The sequence below is a fragment of the Salvelinus sp. IW2-2015 genome, unplaced genomic scaffold (genome assembly GCF_002910315.2).
Source record: "Salvelinus sp. IW2-2015 unplaced genomic scaffold, ASM291031v2 Un_scaffold702, whole genome shotgun sequence".
Classification (NCBI taxonomy): Eukaryota; Metazoa; Chordata; class Actinopteri; order Salmoniformes; family Salmonidae; genus Salvelinus; species Salvelinus sp. IW2-2015.
The window spans coordinates 547389-555694 of NW_019942599.1; positions in this window are offsets into that span (position 1 = coordinate 547389).

The window sequence follows — 8306 nt, forward strand, 5'->3', positions numbered from 1 at the left end:
CAACAGATTCATTGTTGTATCACATTTGATGAGTTACTGACCTGCCTGTCCACAGGCTCGATGTGCGGACAGAAAATGCATTGTTAATCATAACACCAACCCATCTTGGAGAATGACAAGTGGCCCCTCAACACCCAATCCTCATGCCTCATTGTTTGTTCTTGTTTCCCAATCAACAGTCTGTTTCTTCTTCTTCTGCCATGGTGGATGAGCTACCTTTTTCTGGTAAATACAGGGCCATTTCTCTTTCCCACCGGAAAATAGCAGCTGCAGACCTAAGTGTTGTCACTGGATTTCCAGGCCACCCATCTGAAAGACAAAAAAAGTGACTTTTACTAGCTAGCTAAGTTGATTACTGAAATGGTAACATCTATAATAAAATACCATAACTCACAGACTTGACTATAGTAACGGTAACATAGACTGGGCATTGGTCTATCTGCACATCTAAAATCCTACTATGTCGATGGGGCATTCCTACTGGGTTGGAGGAATTATCTGGAATGCTCAACTAGGTGATCAGGACAGTCTAGTGTACTATTTGCCCGAAGAGGTGGAGTATTGCTATGAGTTATACTACTTTACTTCTGATTCTAATTCGCAAGAGTAAAGTTAAAACCCTCAGGTCACTGAGGAGGACCAACACTGATAAGGGGGGTTCATCTGAAAGGGACTGACATGCAGGGTTGGAACATAGGGATTTTGGACACTGGCCAGCAGACCACGAGTTCTACTAGCTCGGGTAACATTCAGGTCCTAAATCTGTGGCATACGATGTTTATGAAGGCAAAATTTCACTGCTGTGTCAGGCTAGTTCGGCACATTTTCTACTAGTCCAGTCTGAAAAGTAGTAGCCTCGGGCTACCTTCAATTTCATCCCTGCTAACATGTACACTACCATTCAAAAGTTTGGGGTCACTTAGAAATGTCCTTGTTTTTGAAGGAATTTTTTGTCCATTAAAATAACATCAAACGGATCAGAAATGCATTGTTAATGTTGTAAATGACTATTATAGCTGTAAACGGCAGATTTTTTTATGGAATATCTACATAGGCTTACAGAGGCCCATTATCAGCAACCATCACGCCTGTTCCAATGGCACGTTGTGTTAGCTAATCCAAGTTTATCATTTTAAAAGGCTAATTGATCATTAGAAAAACCTTTTGCAATTATGTTAGCACAGCTGAAAACTGTTGTCCTGATTAAAGAAGCAATAAAACTGGCCTTCTTTAGACCAGTTGAGTATCTGGAGCATCAGCATTTGTGGGTTCGATTACAGGCTCAAAATGGCTAGAAACAAAGAACTTTCTTCTGAAACTCTTCAGTCTATTCTTGTTCTGAGAAATGAAGGCTATTCCATGCRAGAAATTGSCAAGAAACTGAARATCTCGTACAACACTGTGTACTACTCCTTTCACAGAACAGCGCAAACTGGCTCTAACCAGAATAGAAAGAGGAGTGGGAGGCCCCGGTGCACAACTGAGCAAGAGGACAAGTACATTAGAGTGTCTAGTTTGAGAGACTCACAAGTCCTCACAAGTCCTCAACTGGCAGCTCCATTAAATAGTACCCGCAAAACACCAGTCTCAACGTCAACAGTGAAGAGGTGACTCCGGGATGCTGGCCTTCTAGGCAGAGTTCCTCTGTCCAGTGTCTGTGTTCTTTTGCCCATCTTAATCTTTTCTTTTTATTGGCCAGCCTGAGATATGGCTTTTTCTTCACAACTCTGCCTAGAAGGCTAGCCTCGCGGAGTTGCCTCTTCACTGTTGACGTTGAGACTGGTGTTTTGCAGGTACTATTATCCCCCCCCCCCCCGATTCTGAATGGCACTCTTTGTTTAAGAGCTATTGAAGATTGAATACCCAATATTCAACGAAAATCCAATATAAACATTAGCCAACTTCAGATAGCTACCTAAGCTAGCATATTAACTCGGTAGCAAAGAGATTAGGTTTCCCCATCTGGCGGCCCGCAGGTGATGTCACTTGGCATCCCAGGTTCTCAGAAAAAAATGCTGTAAAAACACTAGCAAACCAGCTTCAAGTGTTTTTAATTTTGGACATCTGTATTCCCATGCATAATAGAGAGAGATATGTGATTATATCTCTTTGTGCTCGTTTCATTATATTTGCAGTCTACTAATTATTTTTCATTATGGTCTGGCCCTTGACCATCCATCACTGAAGAAAAAATTGCCCCATGGCAGAATCTAGTTGATGATCCCTTGCCTATGATGTTGATGTAAATTGTGTGGATAGTTTAGAATATAGCCAGAAATATGTTAATACATATGTAATAACCCAAAAACCTAACTATGTTTGCACTATGGGTAACCAGATCTTGACTACAACTAAGTATTTGACCCCATTGTGTTTTTACATTGTGAGTAAAACGTAATGCTTCCTACCATTTAAGTTCATTGACTTCAATTGAAATGATGATAAATGAGGGAGTGAGATTACTTTTTCTCGTCTGTCTCTGGTTGCGGTACACCACCAGTACAAACTGCTTAAGTCAAAATAGCATGGCTACTAAGTGTGCAACGTTTAAAAATTATGGATTTCAAAATTGTCCTCATCTAAAAAAAAAAATTACACAATATTTCACAGCTTAGCGATATAAATATTGTTGAACTGGTAAAGCAAGCTTCCAGACGATTAACGTGACAACTGCCGATTTCAACTGCATTGTTGGTTAATAAGGGCTTGTAAAGTAAGCATTTCACGGTAAGGTCTACACTTGTATTCGGCGCATGTGTCAAATAATGTTTGATTTGATAAGCGTTCCCTGAAAAGGGCGTATTCAAAATGAGACCACTAGCTAGATTTATTGCTCCCATTTAGGCCTTTTTGTTTTATATATTTTTTTAAAGATAAGCCTACAATGGTTGTGCAGTATAGACTATGGCAGCAATAGATTATTGAGTCAGCTAATTTAAAATAAATAATCGTTAGCATTGGAATTAGGCTCCACATTACGTGTTTTTGTGGATTCATTAACTGATTGCAGTTATTGTCTCCCGTTTTAAAGTGATTTTATATTTCAATTACTGTTGTGTATTGTATCCTACAAGCGCCTTGTAATTACCAAACATTGTTTCATATTATTACATTTCCCAGTTTTGCTTAAAATTATGTAAAAATTGTCAAATAACTGTTTTAGTTTTTCTGTTGACATGACTGCTCTACCTTTGCGTTTAGCTGGCTGTTGTGAAATTCTTGAAATACACAATCTGTCTTATACATGAATATAAGGGTCAACTCAAAATGATCTACGGCTAAAGGGATGTACGGGTAAATGGCCTAGAGATTTGCTGTAGACTAGGGATAGAGAGTAACGTTACACGATACTTCTATAACGTTAACGATTCTGGTTTCAGACCCCTCCAACAACTTAGTTACTTTTCAGTCTGCCTTTGGGGACATTATGCTACTTTTCAGGATGCCTTTTCATAATAAGATGACAGACTAAAACAATTTGATAATCTATAGTGGATGATTGCTCTTTAAAGTTTCAAAATGACATTTCTGTGTTCCCAAGTGATCACAATAACGTCTTGTCGTCCCCATATTCAAAAGACAATGTTTGTATATACCGTACACATGACATGACTTTAGATATAGCTAACAGACATTCTCTCACCTGACCACTGAGAAAAATCACTCAAGGTGTCTTTTGTAATTTACTCATCATTTGGCAAGCACAATTTAAATGCAACCCAATTGCTGGATTGAGAGAGCCTCAACACGTACAAGTGTTGTCAAAGTAAATATTAAGGTTCTAACTATTTTCAATTAGATTTTTTTCATGTTTCCAGATAGGCTCCTCATTGTGACAGATACATGCTAAGTGTGAGCTGTAACATGACATTAATCCAAGGATCCAGCAGTGCAGAGAGAGAAGCCCTACTCACACCTATAAAATAAATGTTTGTCTTAACTTTTATTTTTTAAAGCAAAGGGCACTGCGTGTGTAGAGTTAGTATACTGAATCTTGAAATTGTGTAATTACATAATAGAAACAAATAAAGACTACTATAAAGATTTAACTTGTTGAAGTGACCTTAGATGCATGTCTGATTTAAATTAACATATCTTAAAAAACAGTATATTCGTTAAATGTATTCATAAAAGTCAAATAAAGTCAAACAAATAGGTTGATAAAGACATTATGCTGATTTCAATCGATCCATGTTCACCATTGCTGCAGAGATGGTTGTCCTTCTGGAAGGTTATCCCATCTCCACAGAGGAACTATAGAGCTCTGTCAGAGTGACCATCGGGTTCTTGGTCACCTCCCTGACCAAGGCCTTTCTCCTGCATTTGCTCAGTTTGGTCGGGCGGCCAGCTGGGGAGAACCTTACAGAAAGACAACCATCTCTGCAGCACTCCACCAATCAGGCCTTTAAGTCATGATGGAAGCTACTGTGTTCTTGGGGACCTTCAATGCTGCAGGATTCTTTTGGTACCCTTCCCCAGATTTGTGCCTTAACACAATCCTGTCTCTGAGCTCTACGGACAGTTCCTTCGACATCATGGCTTGGTTTTTGCTCTGACATGCACTGTCAACTGTGGGACATTATATAGACGTGTGTGCCTTTCCAAATCATGTCCAGTCAATTGAATTTACTTATGTAAATAAGGTATCTGTTTTTTATTTTGTATACATTTGCAAAAATGTCTAAAAACCTGTTTTCACTTTGTTATTATGGGATATTGTGGGTAGATTGATGAGGAAAACAATTTGTTTAATCCATTTTAGAATAAGGCTGTAACGTAACAAAATGTGGAAAAAGTCAAGGGGCCTGAATACTTTCCAAATGCACTGAATGTGCTTAACAAAAGGCACATCTCAATAGCTGGTCAAGGTAACACATTTTAATCACGTCATAAATGAGAATATGATTTAACACCGGTTTGGTTCTACAAAATGTACATATCTTTAGGTGGGCCAGGTCAGACATGATATGTCTGTCAAACCAACAACTCAATGGCTTTTTCTTAAAAAATGTGTTATCTCCTTTAGTGTTTGTACTTGACTTTTCTAATTTGTTACTCACCATCTTGGATTAGAGGTCAATGAATGCGTACTTCTTGGATGAAGGCTCAATGCAGCATCCTCAGCAATGAGCTGTCCTCTAGCCCAGCGCCAGCTTCGTTGAATAGTTTCCAACCTAGACCAGCATGATTGTTATTAGTCTTTTAAGTCATTAACGTCAAAGAGTGGGAATCCAGAACCAAGGGAAGACATTTCCTTGTGACATGCCAACAATTTTGACATTACAATATGTTGGCCTTTACGCCAATGGCTTTAAAAAATAGGGCAATCTAAAGGGCAATAAAACATAGCAAATAGAAAGGATTTAAAACGAAGAAAACTGAAGCGGTAAATAGCTGTTGAAGTGAGTAGATAAATATGTATTTGAGCAATTGCCACAAAACAGTATGAAATGTTATTAGATAATACTTTTTCTAAATGTAGTCTTGAAATTACATTGGATGAACAACATCCAATATAACTACAGTTGTGCAGTCACTTTGTTGTTCAATTGTAGTTGCACTGAAGTTACCTGTCCCTACAATGTATCCAAAATAAAACCTTCACTGCTTAGAATTTACTGCTAGAATAATGGAGAAACAGAGGTTATGTAGACATTATGATCATGGCTATATTTGCCAAGTAAATGGACTCACCTTGTAGGTACTACTGGTTGGACTTCATCCAGTCTCACGTTGTCAGACAGCAGAAGACAACAAGAGTCCTTAAAAGTGTGAATGATTCGTTGCAAAGAAATCTCTTCGAGCCATAGTCCTGTGTAGTTTGAGGTAGGTTGAACTCCAGGGTCTGAGCTTATTCCTGTTTGAGACAATATCAATGGAAATGTTTACATGAACACAATAATATGATTATTGTGAATAATCTGATTAATACTAAGTTACAGATTCTGGTAAACACAGGGTAACTTTAGTCACACACACAAACACACAGACCCCGAGCAACTGCAGCTCCTTATGATGAGTTCAGATTTTCCCCCCCTGGGCTAATATAAAAAGGTAATGACAGGACAATGATAGGTGAACTGATTCACAACTCATGCCGCGTTCAAGTGATCGTCGGAACTTCCTATTTAATATGTTTGACTTTGTTTCATTTGTGTGCTTTCTGGTCAGACAATTCTTGAACCAATACAATTTTGATAGCTTGATAACCTTTGTTAAGAGACGCATTTCAATGATGGGACAAAGTCAACATCGAGGAAGAATCTAGAGAAGGTGGGGATGATGATAGGATAAGGCAGAGGAGAGAATGACAGACAACAGACACAGTAGACAGTTGACTCATTTACTCAATATTAAAGGGATTCATTTTACACAATGACTCAACGTCATAGAGAGCAACAGTAATGGCATCTTTTTCGAGGCACTAATGGAGGCGAAGTCCGCCATGGCTTGATGGCCAAAGCCTATGGGGAAATGAACGTATTTTTTGGAGGGGTTTTGGATAAACGTAAAAAATAAGGTCTGTGGTAAACACAGGCTTAGGAGATCTTATATGTTTTGTTTCATGAGATAATCTTCATCAGCTAATGTTAAGTTTTTGTGAATTTTGAAACATTTTCTAATCAAAACAAGTAAAAAGCTAACGATGCATTAACATGTAAAAAATAAAACTACCCCTCTGGTCGCTTGCCTTTGACGTCCAGCTAACAGGCTTAGCTTACCATATCAGACAGACCCAAAGTCTCCTCTGGACAACGTCGCTTAGGAACCCATAAAACTAGCACCTTCCCACTGAAGAGATATGGTTCCAGCCTGGAGCAAAACAATGTACCATCCTTGTGTTTTCGTTCAAGCTGGTCAGCAGAAAGCCAGTGTATTTTGTATTTATTAAGGATCCCCATTATCTGCTGCCAAGGCAGTCGAAATTCTTCCTGGGGTCCAGCAACATTAAGGCAGTTATGAAATGTAATATTTTCAGTTGTATATAACACTTTTTACAACACATTAAGTGTGTTCCCTCAGGTCACTACTCTACTACCACATATCTACAATACAAAATCCATGTGTACGTGTTTGTAGAGTATGTGTCTGATCAAGTGTATGTTTAAGCCTGTGTCTGTGTGTGTGTGTCTTTTCACAGTGTCCGCTGTTCCATAAGGTGTATTTTAATCAGTTTTTTAAAATCTGATTCTACTGCTTGCATCAGTTACCTGATGTGGAATAAAGTTTCATGTAGCCATGGATTTATGTAATACTGTGCACCTCCCATGGTCTGTTCTGGACTTGGGGACTGTGAAGAGACCTTTGGTGGCATGTCTTGTGGGGAATACATGGGTGTCCGAGCTCTGTGCTAGTAGTTTAAATAGACACCTCAGTGCATTCAGCTTGTCAACACTTCTTACAAAAAGTAAGTGATGTAGTGATGAAGTCAATCTCTCCTCCACTTTGAGCCATGAGAGATTGACATGCATGTTATTAATGTTAGCTCTCCGTGTACATTTAAGGGCCATATCGATATGTAGTACCAGGTCTAAATAGCAGAAATTAGCACTGGCTCGCCAGAAGCCTCAAGCTCGAGAGGCCTCTGAGGAGAGGGCTAATTCACACGCTGGTCAAATTAAAAAGGGCTACTGCTGGCTTGTTTGATTGTCATTGCATTACTATTGCTTGAGCGAGGGGGTTACTGGGATGGATATTGGGATGAGGGGCTTCTTCTGTTCGACTGCACTGTAAGTGGAGCCATCTTCACGGTCTTCTGTCTGTGGCCCGGGAGCATTGGGATGGTCAAAATGACCATGAAATCTTGATGCTTGTTGAATCGCAAACCAAGCGCGAAGACGACTGTGTGACCACTGACAGTGATATGGTTTGTTTTAATTCTAAGAACACCCACACACATGCGTACGCACATGAACACCTAGAAATGCATACATAGACACGTAGCTCAATAACTCAATTACCAATAAACTAATGCAACGATATCTAACATACACATCTTTTGAACAGCAATAAACCACTTATATATAGATTATCTTAGAGTTCATAGAGTATATGCCAATTCTAAGTCACGGCAAGATTCAACCCCCAATGCTTTGCTCTTTTGGGCCCATCTGTTTGAGCATAAGCAACATGTCTGGTTGACTCAACTAGCTTTGGGAACCTACCAGGAGGCTACTGCAATGATCTGATAGCCTCGTTGCTCTGATTTGTGGCTCTGTACATTTGCTGTGATGAGACAATGACCAGAACGAGTTAGACAGATTATTCACATCGCAAAGGGTTTAAAAAGATGTTCAATGCCAGAG